The sequence below is a fragment of the Manis javanica genome, chromosome 10 (genome assembly GCF_040802235.1).
Source record: "Manis javanica isolate MJ-LG chromosome 10, MJ_LKY, whole genome shotgun sequence".
In the NCBI taxonomy this organism is placed as follows: Eukaryota; Metazoa; Chordata; class Mammalia; order Pholidota; family Manidae; genus Manis; species Manis javanica.
Window position 1 is genome coordinate 102,307,694 of NC_133165.1, and position 18,014 is coordinate 102,325,707.

General features: G+C 40.4%; 1 long non-coding RNA gene across 1 annotated transcript in view; it reads right to left on the bottom strand.

The window, feature by feature from the left end:
• Positions 1 to 18,014, bottom strand: part of LOC140843823 (uncharacterized) — a 134,698-nt gene that overhangs the window by 102,850 nt on the left and 13,834 nt on the right. The window contains exon 2 of the long non-coding RNA XR_012121782.1: positions 5,193 to 5,309. This is a non-coding gene — a long non-coding RNA (uncharacterized lncRNA). The remainder of the gene's footprint in view (positions 1 to 5,192; positions 5,310 to 18,014) is intronic.

The following is an 18,014-nucleotide window of genomic DNA, read 5'->3' on the forward strand; positions in this document are numbered from 1 at the left end:
TGTAGAGAAGGACTTCAAAACCGTAGGGCATAAATAATTATTATTTTAGTCTCTCCTAGTTCTAGACCAGTGGTTCTCAATCAGAGACCATGTTGCCCCACAGGAGACATTTGGCGATGTCTGGAGACCTTTTCAGTTGTCACAACTGGCAGTGGGAAGGAGGGAAGAGGGAGGGGGCATCTTGCAGATAGAGGCCAGGGAGGCTGCGGAACGTCTATATGGCACAGGACAGCCTCCACAACAAAGATCTACCCAGCCCCACACACCAGCAGTGCCAAGGCTGAAAACCCCCAGTCCAGAGAATGTAAAGAGTCATTGTTCTTGGTTTTTGTGTTAGTGACTCTTAAACTTGCAATAAATATGAAATCAGAGAAGCCCAAACTGAGCTGATTATTTTCCTCTTTGGTTAATTATTTGAAAGGCAAACACTATAGTAGCTGTTTTACATTTAAGAACAACTTACTGGGGGAAAAAAATGAAGAGCAGCCTATGCTCTCAACTAGATCATTAGGAAAGAAGAACTGACATAAGAATATTCCTAAGTGTGCAACAGAAAGCAGACTAAAATTTTTAAAAATATGTATGAAAATGTCATTCTAGGAAAACCAAAGTACCTGGCACAGATTTTGCTTTGGGGAGGAAAATGCCTTTGAAAACCCAACTAGTTGTATAATTAAGTGATAATGAATGCAGAGCTGTACTTTGTATTCCATTCCAGCACATTGGACTTGAATCTGAGCTTGAAAAGCTAAATCCCTCACTGCTCTGGCCCCTCATCAGTGAAGTGCAAATCAAGGCCTTTAACTGCTACAGAAGGGGTGGCTCCACAAAAAGTGTGAACTACAAATATGTTTTCAAACTGTCTGCTTTCTAATGATATGCTAAGTTTATATGCAGACTGTATTTAATAAGAAGAAATGTTTCATCAGAACAAGAAAGCAAACTATCATATGTGATGTTTTGTGCACAATGAAATGATCATCTATTTTTTTAAAAAAATAAAGGAGGGCTTTTAATTTCCATTTCCTATAGAGAATAGGAATGCTTTCTGAATTTGTAACTCACTGTCGACTGCACTTAAAGAAAGACCATACTATTTTATATTTGTGCTCTGCTAACATCATGTAAAAGAAAGAGGTATGAGAGTATATATGTGTTGGATTGAGCTTTTTGGTTAGCTATAGGGACACAATATTGTACAATTAGTCCTTGGAAACTTGTTTTAGCAAAAGCCAGAGAAACTTTAAAAAAAAACACTGCAACCAAATCTTAGTAGAAGACCTGCAAACATGAGAAATTCATAACTCACAAGCTTTTTAATATTTTATCATCATAACTAAAGAATGTAATATAACCAACCTGTGAGTAAATCATTCAAAGAAACCCCTATCATTTGATATTTTTATCTTGATGTTTAAAAGCAAACAAACAGAAAGCTAGAAGAGACAGATGATTGTTTTTCTTTCTATATAAATTGGTATTTTCTCAAAGAGGGACTAAAACAAAAATTTCACAAACAAAGAATTCCAGAGGTAAGCCTCATGGGCAGCAAAATAGGCAATCTACTGCATGTTCAAGCTTAAGTAGCATTTTTATAAATAAGTGGGCTTAATGCATCTGAAGAAAAATGGGACTCTATGATAGGAGGGTAAACGAATGGAAACACAGTAAGAAAACCTACTGACGAGTATCCACCAGATTTAATAGAGAACACAGGCTCGTTCTGAGCTTTGACCACATGCCATGGTCCAACACATCCTCAGAAGAGAAACAGCCAGCCACAGATATATTAAGGGGACCACCAGGGAGACAACCAAGACAGTCGTCACACAGGGCTGCCCAGAGCTGGCTGTCCCATCAGGCCTTTCGCTATACAGTGATGACACAGTAAGAGAAGAAAGAATTTTGGGCAAACCAGGTTGGTGACACAGTAAGACAGACCCAATTTATCTTTCTCTTTTGTAAATGCACCCACATGCAAATCTGTTCGCTTGAGAGCAGGCAAGTAGCTTCTGCGGGCTCTGGTTAAACTAGCATAATTAATTGACCACTGAGTTGCATATCCACATTGACTGCATTTGCTGAACTCAACATCCCTGCACCGACTATGAACTGGGAAGCTTGCAGCCTGCAGCCTGGGAGAAGTCATCAACAGCACCAATAGCAGGAAGGGAAGGAGGCCCTTGGGGCACCTTTGCTGTTGCCACACATGAAATGTAATCAGCCTACTTGAAGTTCAAGAGTGGCATGATCCACCTGATGGCTGACCCACAAATTAACAAGACCATTTCAGGGAGTGGTTGGAGACTTAAATGAACTAAAACTTCTTTCCTGATATTTTCTGACTAAAGACACCCACAAGACAACCCAATGGCACACAACTGATGGCCTTTTGGAAATGTATTACCTTGAGCCATGCTTTGAATTATTAATTTCTTAATGAGAATGTTTTTTTCTCTCAAACTGGTTTATATGTTTCTTATGACTCTCTGTTATTGAAACCATCTCCAGCTTTTGGCTTGTGAACACAGTCTTTAGCATGGCCCTGCTTAGAGGAAAGAAGAGTCACAGAGATTTGAAAGAAAATTCACGAAGATCATTTAAAATGTTTCTTTTAAAAGAGGATGTAAACTAGTAAGGATATTTGTGGACAATATCTCCATATTTTTTCCTTTTGCTGTTGTCATGAATGAGAAAGCAAAAAAAAATTTTTTTTGAGCAATATTCAAAAGGCAGTAGAGATATTTTAATGCCGTTGTAGGCCCAGCAGAAATTAAAGCACTTCTGTCAGGATATAAGGGTTAAAGAAATTGTAAATTGTGAGAAAGGTGCACAGATGTTACTTGGCACTGAAAACCATAAATTGACTCATAGGCCTGCCACAATCTAAATCTGTATCAGTCCTAGTTCTTGGTGGCAAACAACAGAATCTACTTTGGCTATTTTATGCAGAATTGAGATTTATTAGAAGTTATAAAAGGTAGCTCATAGAAGCTTTGAGAGGGACAAGGAGCCAGAACAGGAAGCCATCTAGCTGGGATGAACCCCCTGGGATTCCCTAGCGAGATGCTCTACCACCATTGCTCAGCATCCCCTGCTTGAGACCCAACACCAGAAACCTCCACTGCTGCCCCAGATGAAGGAGACACCATCGCTCTCCCACCTCAGAAGGCCGACTCACCCCCACGTGGGGCCAACGCTTCCCACTGTCTCTCCCTGATGGGAACTCAAATGGGTGGACCCAGTCGGCAGAACCTGTCTCACACGTGCATCCCAGGTGCAAGAGGGTCTAGGGATGTGAGGTTTGTGCCTTTCACCTTGAAAAGGATTTATATCAAAATGTTCAGAGAATATGCAGAGATGGCCCCACAAATGACAAAAGACCAATGTGAATCTCAATCACCTTTTGCACCCATATTTCTTTTCCACGCAACCTCCCTCTTGGCAGCCTGATCTCTTTTTATTCCCTGTACAACTTACTTCCCAGCTTTACAATATGAGGCTTATTTAAGCAGCTTATTCAAGATCATACAACTACTAGGAAGTAAACATCTGGATTTGAACCCAAGTCTCTTCTGAGATCCAGCATCTGTATCTCAGCCATGGGTTGAGAGCAGATTTAAAGTTCACCCTTCACACTGACCCCAGGAATCTGTACTTGCATCCAAGCACCAAATTCTTGTTCTAAGTACTTAGTACCATGTCCTAGGCAGATAGTAATTTAATTCATTCAATAGTTAGTGAGGTTTTTTTTAAGTAGTTATCTTTTCAATGTGTAGAATGGAGTCTTTGTTCAGCTACTAAGAAATTAAGTAATGTTGGGCAAATTGACCCTCTGAGACTGTTCCTCCCCCACAAAATGGGAATGATGTGTTTCTTACAAAGTTGATATGATGACCTTTTTGGAAGTGGAGCACAAGCCTGGACTGGAACACACACACAATAAATATGAGGTCACACATAAAGGAGCACAAGAGCATGCCTTAGGCTTTAATGGAGTATGTGGATGCCCAGCCAGGTGATTTCCCTGATCCCAAGAAGCCCTCCCACCCCTCAGCCAGCCCGCCCACACATACACATTGACTAAAGTCTGGCAGATGCCAGGATCCGGCCCTGAGAAATAAGGTTGATAAGATCATGGATTTGAATGACACATGCTGAGACAGAAGTGATGGCTATGAGGCCCGATTGAGAGAGAAGCTGTGCAGGAAGCAGAGGGAAGAAGGCAATGTTTGCTAGTCTGTTTGGTGGTGGCAGGAGATGGGCACCACGGAGGGCTGACTAGAAGTGAAAGGAATGAGGTGGCTGCTGAAGTAGCCAAGGCATTTCTCAAAGTGACAAATAACAAGCCCCATTTGACCAATGTGGAGAGTGAGCAGTGCATATGAACTCCCAAGACCCAGGACAAGAATCACCAAAGTCTAGAAAACCTTACAAAGGGAACAAGCTACCCACACCACCTGGGCACAGCCGTCCCAGGAAGGGGCTAAGGGAAGCAGGGGAGACTCCACTCTATCTGGACCTCAGGGGCAGAGGATTGAGTTTGTCCTCTCTGACCCATGAAATACCTACTCTATGTGTACTTTCTGACTTCCTACATATCCTCTTACAGTGAACACTCCTCCATAATAGCTCCCTATTTCTTATGATAAAAAGCAAAGCAAACAAAAAAACCTAACTGAAATAGTGACCTAAGCCGGGAACCCTTAAAAGAAAGAAGGGAAATGTGAAGACTTCATGGGCATGCCCACACCACACGTGCTCTTCATCTGTCTTATGTAAATGGCCTTCATTCCTGTCACTACCTGGTGGACTCCTATTCATCCTTCAAGACCCAGCTTAATTATTTATTTTCTTTTCTGTGAAGTTTTCCCCAGCACTACAGAAGTAGTCACATCCCTCCCTGCTGTGATAGGCCTTTATGCTCCCATCTGCCACAATGCTCACCTGCCCCTCCTACTAGGCAGTAAACCCTCCCTTTTTTTGTCATGTTATAGGTTGTCAGCTATGGCATGCACTGTGTTCCATTTTAAACTAGCTCCAGCAGCAAGCACATGCATGGCATAGAGATGGTGCTCAACAAATGTTGATGGAGTGACCATCCCTGACCTTGGTTCTTTTTATCTCTTGATTGTGCTTTGTCTCACTGGTTGGGTACCTCTTGTGTTCCACTTCCCATTTTCTTTGCTCACCTTTCTAACCAACCCTTGCTGTGGCACCAGCTGTGCCCAGGAATTCCGAACAATCTTGTACAACTCTCACATTTCTCCACCACAGTCCCATCCAGGCATCTTGATGCATGTGCAGACCTGTAAGGACAAGGAAGTTAACACCCCATGAGGCAGTCCTTGCCCAGATGGAAGCTGGTGGAAAAATGCCCCTACTCTTTCATAGGACAGTTTTGAGGTACATTCTACACAGCTCTTAAAAGGTCCCCAAATGGATTGCGTTCTAGCTGCCCTCAGCAGTAACCAGCTAAAAATATATCCTTCTACTGGCTTTCACACTGCCCCAGTTTCACTCTATCTAACCACCATCCACATCTTGAAATTACTTCCCAAAATAAGCTGTCCACAAACAAACCCACGTCTCAGGCTCTACTAAGATTCAAGTTCACAATGGTTTTGATTGTAATGCTCACAGAGAGACAGTGTCTGCAAAGACTACTCTTCTCCCCTCAACAGGTCAGCCTGGAAACAAGTCCCATCAGTGCAAGGACTATGAAGGTATCTAGCAGGCCCTTGTGGCCAGATAAACACAAACCTATCTCTCCCAGGGAGGAAAATAATCCCCATTTCAAAAGATATTAGTCTGATGGACCATCTTTATGCAGTGAGGCTATCTCCTACATCTAACTTGGTTTAATATTAACAGCTAAGATAAATTAACCTTCTCTAACTCTAACGGTGCCCACTTAGAGTTAGAGTTAAATCCTTTCAGGTGGTGGCTGTGAGTCACCTGGAGGTTTGTGGGCCTTGGCAAGAGCTCAAAAGAATTCATATGAACATCATGCCTTGTCTTGAGAGAGAACAAATGTCTCACTATTTTTCTCTATCTATGTATATAGATGTGTTGTGATCAATCAAATAGAAATCCATTCAAGAATGTTACTGATTCATCCACTGTGTATTTTCCTCGTCAGTAACACATACCCTAACATGACGGGTATCTGCAAATAATGTTGGCATTGTAAAGGGATGCCCATATTCCAAAAGCCTGAAAATTTCCTGTTTTAAGTGCTATGAACATAAAACAATTGCTTAATAATAGTTTCCATGCATTGAGCACCTACATGTATTATCTTAAACCTCTCAACAACCCTACAAGTATGATTAGTCTCATTTTAAAGGTAAGAAAGCAGATTCAGAATGTGTAAGGGACCTGCCTAAGGCCACAGAGATAATATGCGGTGGATCTAAGATCAAAATCCAGGCCTATGACCTCTTTGTCAACATCATTCATTCATTTGGTCAGTCATTGAAAGGCCATGTTGGGGGACATGACTCTTGCTATACACTTGGAGTAAACATAGTTGTTACCCAACCCCTGCTCTTCAAAAAATTTTCCTTCTGCCAGTTCAATTCAATTATTCTGTGTTTCTGCTCCGCTTAAGCAGGTTTAAAGTGTAACAGAATCTGACCTCCTCTTTTAGCTTATTTTTGCAGCCCCTAAGACTCATTCTGCCTATCCTTTTTCAAGGATTTCTTGTTCTTTTATCATGTTTGTTCCCTGGCCTCTAGTTCACCTACAAAGAAAGATGAAAGAGGAGACAAAGCCAGTGATTTGAGTCTCTGCAGCCACCGCGTCCCTTCCTTTCACCTGGGAGGAGAGCTCGGGTCTATAGAGGGGACCCAAGAATTAGGCAAGAACAGGACCCATCGTGTCCGGCCAGGCCTCCTGGAGGCACAGAGTGGGGGCAAGACAGAAATGCATGGTCCCATTTTGCAAGTGAGCCCTTTCGTTTCAAACCAAGGAGACATGCTTGTTCTCCCTCCGCCCTCACACCCTGTCCCACTCACACCAGGAGACAGCTGACCTTGGGCAGACTTCCCTTTCAAATGCCACCCACGGACAAACCCAACAAGCCCGGGCAGCCACCAGCCCTGCCACTTAGCAAAGTGACCGTCAGCCCAGCGACACTGTAAGGCAGGACCAAATCAACTTTATTTGAAATGTGCGATTTGCTAAGTACATTTATCTGTCACAATGGCCCGGCCTGTATTCCCTGACAGGGTGTCTGATGATGAATGGCTGCTCAGGAGCAAAATGAACAGGAATACTGCTCCCAGATCTACCAATAGATAGGACGAAGGTAAACATAAATGCCGAGCCAGTACCTGCATCTGGTTTGGACCAGGATTGCCTTCTCCCGAGTCCAGGGAATGTGAATCGCAAAACACTCCTGGCTCAGCTGCTAGATTGATTATCAGATCTATTAGATGGGGCTCTTGAGTCTTAAAGCAGCAAGTGTGGCAAATATTCTTTGACCCAGGCATTCAGTTTCCTTAGGAATTCATCTCAATGCACGTGAAGATTTGGCTACAAAGCCGTTCATCACAGTGTGATAATGATGGTGGCGGTGGTGGTGGTGACGGGGATAGATCAAGCTTGGCACTGGTCTACGCACTGCATGTGTATTAATTCAGTGTATCTTCACAGAGACCCCATTGGATAAGTGCTATTATTGTTGCCTTGTACAAATGAGGAAACAGAAACATCAAGGGGTTAAATGATTTTTCAATGTTACACAGCCAGTAAAAGGCAGAACTGGGTTGTGGCCCTGGCAGTGTGACCAGAAACTGCTGTCTCACAATGTTCCCAGAAACCACTCACCCTACTGTGTTTCCTCTTTCAACTACACAGACCTTTCCATTTTATACCATTTAGTTCTCAATGATGGGAAATCCAAAATAATATTCTTATAACCAAATTACCAAGCTTCTTTTAGAAACAAATCCTCAGGTAGACTAAAACATAGATTGATTTTCTTTCTTTTTTAAGCATATTTAAGCTACTCTGGCTTCTTGGCTTCCTTCTTGCTGTACCCTCACATGGCATGGGGACACAGAGAGCATCTCTCTTATGCCTCCTTTTACAAGGGCATTAAATCCCATTCCTGAGAGCTCCACCCCCCTGACCTAATTACCTCCCAAAGGTCCCACATCCTAATGCTACCACACTGGGGGTTAGGTCTTCAACATATACATTTTAGGGGGACACAAAATTCAGGCCGTTTAGCACCAAGACTCAGAGAAGTTAAGAAATGTGTTCAATATCACACAGCCAATGAGTGATAGAGCCAAAACTCACATTTTCTGGACCCTAAACTCAATGTTCTTTCTACAATTTAATGTTTCCAAAGGTATAAGGGAATGTGTATCTTAAAAAAAAAAGACCCAATGCAAACTGAATTTAGTGTTTTGTCCCATGATCTTAGGAAAACCAATTAATGCCCATCCTCCAAGCACCTGAGAGCCTCCTGAAGGACACAACGTAAAAAGAGAGATGATCCCTGTGCCTTCCATGTGCTCATCTCAAATAATCCCAATGAAAAGTAGCACAAGATCCAATCTTTTTTTTTTGAGAGGGCATCTCTCATATTTATTGAAGATCCAATCTTTATGTTCACGTATTTCCATCTTCCCTTTACCACCATAAATATTTAACTGTTAATTAATACAAATATAAAAGTCTAGAGGATCCTCTATGATTTCCTTTGATAAACAAAGACAAAACTCAAAGGTAAAATACCCCTGCCAAATGTAATACCTGAAATGGTAGGTTTTGTTTATTCACAAAAATGCTGTGTACCTTAAAAAAAAAAAAAAAAGACCCAATGCAAACTGAATTTTGCATTTGGGGTAAGACAGCGTTACCCCTCCGGCTCAGTGTTAGGGCCCCTCACAGGTAACTGCTTGCATGGTGAATGAACTATTTCAACTGTGCCTCTCAGCTCATTCCCACTCTCAGGGTGTTTGTTGCCAGGTCAACACCCCACTCTGAACAGTACCACCTCATAAATAGGCTGCACTGAGTTCACACAATAATCCACAGGTCTGGGCTGGCAGCAGGAGATAGTCAGGGATGGGGGGATTTGCGAATTTGATCTCTGCAGACTGTTGGGTTTCTCTGGAACATAGTAGAGGGCATAAGTTCTGCTCTTCAGAACCCTGACAGCTATAATAAATGCATTTCCACTGATCACTTTAACCTACAATTTGCAGAAATCTGATTTCTCTTATGAGTGGCTATTTCAACGGTGAGCAAAATTAATCCTTCAGTTGGGCACAGAAATCCTATCATTTTTAAACTTCTGCTTTTATTCCTCCATGAAAAGCTATTTCCAAAATTTCCCTTTCAGGCCACACTTTCTCATGCTTCATTAGACAGTGTTACCCCTCCAATGCTGTCAGAATGCTCCCCCAGACACCTGTAGAACAGGTCTTAGGACTGTATTTCTTACCAACTCCCTTAGTTTTGCTTCAGTCAGTGTGCTTGGGGCACGCGTTATTTAAATATGTATCACAGACTTGACTTTAGGCTTTCAAAATACAAAGACATCTCTGCTTTATGGAACTAATGGAGATGCTGAAAACAGCAAAGCCAGAGATGGGAAAAGTTCACTGACGCCCTTTTTTAGAGATGCTCTAAAAAGAGAAGGTAAACCATGCCAGGAAATAAGTTATCAGGAAGTGTTTGCAGAGTTTTCCTGGAGGCTGTTCTCTTCTGGAATCTGAACTGTCACCAGCACCTGGAGACTGGCTGACTTATGAAGAGCATGACGTGGGATTGTTTGGTATTCTGCAAAGGCAGTGGCGTGTGTTGGGGGCCAAGACGTGCGGGCGATTCTGGGGTCTGCCAGGCTTTCAGTCTCTCCAGATTGCCCCTGTCTCCCAGCAGGAGCTGACCCAGGCTTGGAAAAGGTTAACTAGCACAAACAGCCATCATTTGTGATGAGTGGGAAAGCCCCATGTGTTGCCCCAGCGTCTCTTTATGAGGCATGAGGGGTGGTTTTGCTCTGTTGTTCAGACGGTTGGCACAAGGTAAGTACCCAGCATGCTTCTGCTTTAGGAACTGGAAGGGCCTGTCTCCAGGCAAGTGTTCAGGAGGCAAAAAAAAAAAAAAAAGGAAGGCATCAGAAACCCTCCGGATTCTAAACTGGGGAGGTGAGGGGTGAAGGGGGTAGGGAGAGAAGTTGGGGTGGGGTGGGGGTAGGAGCAAAATAGCTCTTCAGTGCGCGCTGAATAAATGCATTCACCTCGACCTAATCGGTTCAAATGCTCTATTTTCAGATCCCATCTGCTTATCTCAAGGAAAGTTTGGGGAACGGCTCCCGCCCTATTGTGAGCCCATCATTTCGCAAATCTATTCCCGTCAGAGCTCTCATTATAACAGATGTCAGCAGAGGAATCCGAGCTGTCCAGGAACCGCCAACCATGAAAAGGAGGGGCAGAGGCAACGAGTCATGCAAACGAAACCACCGCCTCGCCCCCACACCGCCCCAACAAACGCAGACGGGCGCGTCTGTCACAATATTTTCCCACATTGCCAAACAATTCCCAGGGAATTACTTTGAACAGAAAAGGGGGGGGGGGAATCACTTTAACAATAAAGAGGCAGCACCCATCAAGCTCACCTCCTCCAGGTTGAAGGATTTGTAATCTACTCCTGAAATCGTCTTTCTCTGCAACAAAAATTAATATATGCTATTCCTCCGAGAGGTTTTCTTGCTAATATTAAAAATGGTGCACTGGCTAACTTTTAGTCTGGGTAGCAACGCAAAGAAAAAATTTCAAATCTTTTTTTTTTCCTTCCTTTCTCTTTCTTTTTAAAAAACTCTGTCTCACCCTGGTTGTGATCAACATGAGACCTAAAATTTTGCATATTGTAGGGAAGACAGCACAATTTCTTTCCTCCTGTCAGAATGTTAGGACAATCCTTCAGGGCTGTCTGCAGCAGCAAGACATTACTGCAGGGCACTTTGTCTAACCTGTGTTTTCTGTTGTCCAAAAAAAGCAAAGACTTAGGTTTTGGAGTGGGAAATATTCCAGGCCCTGGATTTTCTCCCAGCTCATGATTTCAGTGGTTTGAGCGGGAAGTCCTTCTCACTACATTGTAGGTAAAAGGAGAGTAACCTAGGAACTCATTAATCTAGAACTAAATAATTAAAAATTAGCATTCATCCAAACATATTAATTCCTAGAACCTGAGAGACTTCCCTAAATTTCCACCCCCTATCCAAACCCATTGTGATTTTTTGAAGACTAAAGCCCTCTCCGAATCTACACACAGAAGCAGGAGTCCCATGAGTTCATTGTCGAAAAGAAGGCAAATCCTTAAAAAAGCACGCTGGTTCTTTACGAATTTTATTTCAACCAAAAAGCTACATTATGAGGCATCATGGGGTGAAGTTTTGACATAACTTGGATGGTATTGTTTAGTTGGTTAATTTTTCTATTTTTAAGACCAGATGATTAAGGTAGACTCCAGGGTTATGACCTACCTATGACCTGTTACCCATGTCCCATAAACACACCGACAAACAAGAATCCTTTACTAGCTTAGCCTATGCTTCACAAAAACTCACTTAACTTCGTGGCAAGGCAGCCAGGCAAATGTCAGTATTACCTAAGTATGAAAGCCCCATCAATTTCTATACCCATGTGCATCCTGGAGCAACATGTAGCCACAAAAAAGGCAGGTCAGAGAAGAATTCATCAAGGTGAGAAATGTTTACAACATATGAAATGGAAGAAAGTCTGATACCAAAACTATGTATAGAATGGTGCCAATATTTTATAAATGGACTTGCATATATACCAAAGTTAGAAATACACACAAAAATATTAATTGTGGTTGTCACATGAGAATTTTACTGTCCATACTTTGTATTTAAAACATTTTATACAGTAAACTTATAAGAGAATATTTTGTCTAACAAAAAGAAATAATACATTTGGCAGTACTTAACGCAAATAATGTTCTAAATGAACGAAAATTGAATAAGAAAGGAAAACAGCTCTTGTTCGTTTCATTCTCTAGGAACTCCAGAAACCTCCTGACTTCCAGATCTACAGCCTCCACAGCAAAATCAAACATTGTCGTCTGCCGTTTGAATGATATGCTTATTAAATTATCATTAGTATGTGTGACCTACTCACTATGTGACAGGATGCAGAAAAATGAGGACGACCTCCATAACCGTTACAGTAATATCTAGGCTGGCCAGCCTCCTCTAACAACAGGCCAGACACAGCACTCAGTCTTCAAAGAGGTCACATCAAAACATTCTTGCCCCACAGGCAAGGTGCAGCGCCGCTCACACGGACAACAGGGAATTGTGTGTCTGCTGGCATGGCTGGAACCACTGCCAATCAAACAAAAGTTCAGCCTTTAGTTCAGTCCTTGACAGGATGCGATTCCTTTCAGACTGACTCGGCCACAGAGTGAGCTACTGAATATTTTCTGGCTGCATTTCATAACCCTAATGATATAAATGAATATTTAGCCTGGAATATTAACTTTGAGCAACAATGCTGGTTATGTCCTCTGACTCGGTAATTATGCTACTTACTGAATACTATGGGGATTTGTCATTGCTGAAAACTGCAAATTCGCTTTGGGGAACTCGAATTTTCTTAAATTGTCCCCTCAGATTTCCAGTCAGGCATTCACTCTGACAGGATAAAGTTTAGTATTTATCGTACCCCAGAAGACCTTTTGGCTAATCTGACAGGCACTGGTCCAGTGTCTTCAGCGGCTGCTGTGGTCTTTATTATTGTTCTTTTCCCCTGTACTTTTCATCCTCATGGGTCTTAGCTAAGAAACGTTCTCGTCGCCCTGGTCCCCATTTTCCACAGAAAAGTCCCCTGGATGAATTCAAGGTCTTTCTTTGTAAATAGTAAAACATGGTGCCAGACATGCTCTGGGGAACCAAAGCTCACCCTGCTCTCAGGATATTTAATGTTTTTGAAGCTACTTTTTGAAAACGACATTTTCTGAACTGATGTTTACAGCATGTATTTGAGGTTAAAATATATGAAATTGACATTTTTGTAGGGCAAAATTGTCAAAGATTGGCAATTTGACTTTGCTCAAGCACATAACACTTGTCAAGCAAATCTGCAAATCATAGGATCAGATAATAACCCACTGAAATGTAACATAGGTTAATATTCTACCACCCTCCTTCCTGATAAACTTAGGACACTAATGTGATGGGCTAACATTTCCAGATAATCATCCCAGAGGTAGGGTTGAGAAGTCAAATCTGGAAGGCTTGTTATAGTTCGCTTACAAAGGGAAAGGAAAGTCGCCTCAGATAGGAAGAATGGCATGGATATTCTATTTGCCTAAAAGCAAGAAATGGCATTTCTGAAATTCCCCTACCCCCAGAAACAGTCCTTCCAACAGTTTTGAGAGGCTCCAGTGCTCTCGCTGCTTGAAATACCTAATGTGGTTTCTGTTTTCCTGGCCCAAGCCTTAGGATACAAACTGATGGGAGAAGCAAGAAAGAGCAGGACGTTTTGTGATACGAGGACACAGAGGTAACAGAGACGAGGATGGGATTCAGAGTTTGAAGGACCAGACCTTACAGAAGCCGAGGAGTCCTTCCTTAACCACCTCAGAAGAGAAGGAAGCAAGAATAAGCATGAATGAATCAAACGGAACCAAACAGCAGGACATCCAAAAGTTTTTTCTTTCTCAGAAGCAGTAATAATAATAAATGCTAACATTTCCTGGCCCCCTAGTGTATGTCAAACAATGACCTAAGGACTTTTAGCCCATTTAACGTTCACCACGATGTAGTAAGTACAATTATTATCACCTCCATGTTACAAAGGAGAAACAAGGTAAAGAGAGATTACATGCAGAGTTAGAATTTTAACTAGGGAAGTCCATCTCAAGACAGATATAGAATCAGGTATCCCCCCACTTTTCAAAAGTTTGTGTTATGCCACTTCACTTTTACAAAAGATCTACATTAGTATATGCTTTTTGCTGACCAAAAGAAATCCGAAGAGGATTTTTGCTTTTACCAAAAAGGATGAAAAGTGAAAGTATCATTCAGCATTTGTTGTGCAGTGAGCCATTTAGAAGCAGCGCTCGCTCACCCCAAGCAGCAAGAGCGGCCCCCCATGCTCCTTCCCAGGGACCTGCACTCACCATCCCGGCATCAAGCCACCATAGCTTTGAACTGTGTCTGTGAGCGTCTGTACTTTTTCTCAATTTATTTTGTGCATCCATTAAAAAGATGTGCCCTAAGGTATGAGAAAAACCTAGGAGAGGTTATTTTTTGGGGTCTGGAAATGCTCAGTAATTTTTCCATATAAATTAATAGTAATTGCTTCTTTGCTTTACATACTTTAGCTTAGAAAAGTTTTCATAAGAACCCTCTACATTGGTATAGCAAGGGAAACCTGTACAGAGACAGAGAGAGAAGTAGAGAAAGAGAAAGAGATAGAAACTCAGTTGCACAGAACTGGATTAATATTATCCTTGGTTCTTATTATTTATTGTTTGAATATGGAAAAGCTATCTACTCACCATTCAGTACGTGAACTAGAATATTGACAAGTGATATTTACCTGTGTGCTTTCCCAGTTCTGTTCTCTGTCTCTCCCCATTTGAATTGATCATTATACTGAATCTTGTCTTGATCATACCTTTTTAAAATATAGTCTTATATATGTGTATTCCTAAAAGTTGTTTAATTTTAATTTTTCTTAACTTTAATGAAAAGGTGACATGTTAAACATAATCTTCTGAAAATTTTTCACTTCATATTTTATTGTGTACATATGACATTATATATAATATATAAATATATTTTATTTATTACATATAAGTATACATTTATATATTTATTATAAGTATAAATATAATTTTTCACTTCATACTTTTTTACTTATATATGTTTACATATTATATATACTTTATTTTAAAATTATATAAAGCACATACAGTATTTACATTTTTAATTCTTTCATGTTAACATGGATACTTTTATCTCCTTGATCTATCAGTCACTGAGAAAGGCATATTAAAATCTCCCTAGTATGATGTCAATTTTGTCAATTTTTCCTTGTAGTTAATTTTGCTGTTGTGGGTATGTTGCTAGGTAAATACACCTTTAGAATTTTTGTATTTTTCTCATAAACTGAACCTTTCCTCATTATGTAGAAACATTTTGTAAAGCTCTCTTTGCCTTAAAAGTCTAAGGTTATTAACATTGCTACACCAGCTTTCCTATGACGAGCATTTGCCGGCTTTATCATTATCAATACTTTTAATTTTTCTATATCCTGATGCTTTAAAATTTGTCTCTTTTAAATAGCAAATGGCTATAGCTTTTAAAACCCAGTCTGACAATCTTTGTCTTTTAACTGCAATATTTACCATTTAGTTTTTTTGCAGTGACAAACATATGTGGACTTTTTATTTGTCTCACAAAATTTGTCTGACAAACATTGGACTTTTTATTTGTCTCACTTTTTGTATTTAATTTTCTCCTTTCTTGCCCTCTTTTAGATTGAATTTGTTTTCATTCTACTGTCTTTTCTACTGATTTAGAATTTATAATTACTATTTCTATTATTCTAGATTTCCATATAAATTAGGCCATGCATATTTATTAAAGCCTAAAATTAATCATATATTTATCCTCCTCCCATGAAACACAAAGCCTTAAAACACTTTAATCCAATCAGCCATTTCCAGTCTGCATGCTGTCGTTCTATGTATTTAAATCTGTCTTGCCTTATCACCATGAATGTTTTATATAACTGACTTTTGTTTTAGACTTACACATGTATTTACAACTTTTTCACCAATTATTACTTCTTGCATCTAAGAACCTTCTATCTGGAACACCTTCATTCTTCCTCAAGTACATCCCTTTAGAATTCTCTGCAGTAAGACAAGAATCCGTTGGTAGCAATCTTTGTTTTTATTCTTCCATAAAATCTCTTTATTTTACCTTGACTATTAGATTTTTTTTTTGCTCCATAATTTTAGGTAGACAGTTATTTTCTCTGTACATTTACAAAATTCCCCTGTCTTCTGGCCTTCACTGCTTCTCTTCAGAAGTCAATTGTAGTCAATTGCCATTCTTTTGTACACAGTCTATTTTTCTCTAGCTGCATTTAAGCTATTCTCTTTCTTTGGGGATTCTACAGTTTGAATGTGAAGTTTCCAGGTGTGTATTTGTTTTTATTTGCCCTGACTGGGATGGATTTAGATTCCTAAGTGTGAGGATTAGTGCTTTTCATAAGTTCTGGAAAATACTTCACCATAAATTATCATTTCAAACATTTCCTCTTCCCCATATATTTCTTCTCTTCTTCTGAAACCCCAATTATTAGATCATCTCACTCTATCCTTATGTCTCTCAGCCTTTTTTAAATTATTTTCATCTCTTTGTTTCTTTGTGCTTCATGCTGTATACTTTCTTCAGATTGATCTTTGAATTTATCAATTCTCTTTTTCACTATGTCTGATTAACTATTCAAATCCATCAATTGAGTATTTTTCTCTCTTTATCTAATACCAAGTTTCAAGGCAGACCATTTTCCTTGCTGGTCTCTGAGGGGTTGGCAGCTCATTTTTAGTTCACCTTTACATATTCAGTTTGTGGGCTTACGGGTTCCCAGATACCTTTGGGGTCTCCTTTATGTTTCTCTTTTGGGTGGAAACTAGTTTTTCTCCTTTCTTGCATCTGAAAGTGGAGGTCACATCAAAATTCCATTGGATTTTTAGCAAATATCCTCAGAATGAACGTGACTTTAGTAATCTGCTTATCTCTTTGGATTCCTTTCCTTTTAACAGCTCATTAATACAGTTTAGTATTTTTTAAAATTTTTATTCTGTATTTGAGGATTTCACTGGGAGGGGAAGTCACAGTATCTCATCTACAATTTTTCCAGAAGTAGGAAAATGGTTTAAGTTACAAATAAGAACAGACACCAAATCTAGCCCACATCCCAGACTTTTTTATGAGCAATTCAAGCAGATGTTGGATATACATGATATATGACTAGTAAGTTGAAAATAAATGTATAGCATAACTCAGTTTTTGTAAAAACAAATATTAAAAAGCCTTTAAATATATATTTGTACATGTACATGTATACATGAGCATAGAGAAAGATGTCAAAGGCTGAATACAAAACTGTTTTGGTACTTCAGAGTGCCTTAAACATGGTATGAGAAAATAAGGAAAAAGAGGGAAAATATGCAAGCTAATACAATGTAGAACAAAATATTCTCCGAAGGATACAGAAGTTATGGACAAAGACTAAAATATGACATGGGCAAATGTCTGAATGGTTTAGGTGTTACCTTGCACAGTTGACCAGATGATCTCCCACATACCCCTTAAAGTGCCACTTAGGTTGCTCTGAATTACAACGGACCCCCAGCAATCTCATCTCTTTCCCAGACTCAGCCCTGAACCACTCCGTCTGCCTCTATTCTATGCTTACATTCCAGACCATCCACAGTACCCACCTTGGCTGCTTGTGACCTTGGAATTCTTTCATCTGTTTATAATTCTACCTTGATTTTTAAACCCAAAACTCAGTATTGATGAATTTCACTATGGCTCAGATTCTCCATCTGAATAGGGGGTCTCCAGTAGAGGAACAGGGACAACTAGTATTTGTTGAGCACTTACTATGCTATAGACACAAAATGAGTGCTGGCTGTGCATCTTTTTGTCTTTATAACACCCTGTAGGGCAAGGCGCAGATGGTGAGAGAAAGCACATTAGACAAACCTGATCAGCGAGGGTGACCAGGAGAGTCGCCCCCAGGCAGTGAGGACGAAACCAAGTCCTGGAAAATGGGCCGGAGGGAACCTGATGACTGCATACCCAAGGGATTCAATCCAGGAAACTCAGCAGGTGGTGACTCAACACTAACCTTTTGACAAAGGAAACTACCTAGATACATTGTTTCAAAGATCAGGTTACAAATTTGCCCCTAAAGAGAAGTCAGTATTTGGAGTCCCACTGC